Source organism: Cebus imitator, unplaced genomic scaffold (genome assembly GCF_001604975.1).
Source record: "Cebus imitator isolate Cc_AM_T3 unplaced genomic scaffold, Cebus_imitator-1.0 Scaffold101, whole genome shotgun sequence".
In the NCBI taxonomy this organism is placed as follows: domain Eukaryota; kingdom Metazoa; phylum Chordata; class Mammalia; order Primates; family Cebidae; genus Cebus; species Cebus imitator.
In genome coordinates, this window is record NW_016107416.1 from 2831030 (window position 1) to 2832608 (window position 1579).

The 1579-nt window shown below is 46.0% G+C and overlaps 1 protein-coding gene across 5 annotated transcripts in view; it reads left to right on the forward strand.

Annotated features, from left to right (window-relative positions):
- Window positions 1–1579, forward strand: part of CYP20A1 (cytochrome P450 family 20 subfamily A member 1) — a 52887-nt gene that overhangs the window by 4284 nt on the left and 47024 nt on the right. The window lies entirely within an intron of this gene.

Below are 1579 nucleotides of genomic sequence, written 5' to 3' on the forward strand. Positions count from 1 at the left end.
GCCCAGGCTAGAGTGCAGTGGCATGATCTTGGCTCATTGCAATCTCCACCTCCCGGGTTCAGGTGATTCTCCTGCCTCAGCCTCCCAGGTAGCTGGGACTACAGGTGCGTGCCACCATGCCCAGCTAATTTTTTGTATTTTTAGTAGAGATGGGGTTTCACCATATTAGCCAAGATGGTCTTGAACTCCTGACCTCGTGATCCACCCACCTCGGCCTCCCAAAGTGCTGGGATTACAGGTGTGAGCCGCCTTGCCTGGCCTTTTTTTTAGACAAAGTCTCCCAGGCTGGAGTCGCTATCTCAGCTCACTGCAACCTATGCCTCCTGAGCTCAAGCAATTCTCCTGCCTCAGTCTCCTGAGTATCTGGGATTACAGGTGCCTACCACCATGCCCTGCTAATTTTTCTATTTTTAGTAGAGATGCGGTTTCACCATGTTGGCCAGGCTGGTTTTGAACTCCAGACCTAAAGTTATCTGCTCGCCTCAGCCTCCCAAAGTGTTGGGATTACAGGCATGAGCCACTGCGCCTGGCGTCTTTTTTTTTTTTTTTTTTTTTTGAGATGGGTTTTCATTTTGTTTCCTAGGCTGGAGTGCAATGGTGTGACCTTGGCTTACTATAGCCTTGACTTCCCAGACTCAAGTGATCCTCCTGCCTCAGCCTCCCTAGTAGCTAGGATTACAGCACTGGCCACTGCACCCAGCTAATTTTTTGTATTTTTCAGAGAGACGGGGTTCACCATGTTGCCCAAGCTGTTCTCAAACTCCCGGACTCAAATGATCAGCCTGCCTTGGTCTCCCAAAGTACTTACAGATGTGAGCCACCACACCTGGCCTATTTCATTGAAAAAATAAAACCAATCCCAAGCTAACTTCCACACCACCCTGCCTATCTATAGCCGAAGTTTGTGCCCTTAAATTTCACTTTCCCTCCTATTACTATGAACTGTCTATGCTCCCAATTAAACACTTCCCCATCTTTTCACTCCTGTACTAGATCTAACTTCCCACCAACTCAAGAAAATGGCTCCAGCACGGCAGTTTTCTGTTTCCTTTTTTTTTTCTTTTGAGACAAGTCTTAGTATGTCATCCAGGCTGGAGTGCAGTGGTGCAGTCACAGCTCACTGCAACCTCTGCCTCCCAGGTTCAAGTGATTTTCATGCCTCAGCCTCCTGAGTAGCTGGGACTATGGGAGTGTACCACCATGCCCAGCTAATTTTTGTATTTTTAGTAGAGACAGGGTCACCATGTTTGTCAGGCTGGTCTTGAACTCCTCACCTGAAGTGATCATCCACCTCAGCCGCGCAGAGTGCTGGGATTACAGGTATGAGCCACTGTGCCTGGCCCAGCGCAGGAATTTTCTTCTGTTTCTTACATCATCATAATGAAACTATTAGAAGCATGGACCTCAATTTTTTTTTTTTTTGTGAAGCCAAGCCAGCCAGGACCATATGTAAACTCAGAACAGAGACAACAAAGAAAAGCGTTCTTGATTTATGTTATTTGATGTAAAGTTATATTAAATTCTTCAAATACCTTAGTTTAATTGACACAGGAAGAATAATATCCTGAATGAAATCATT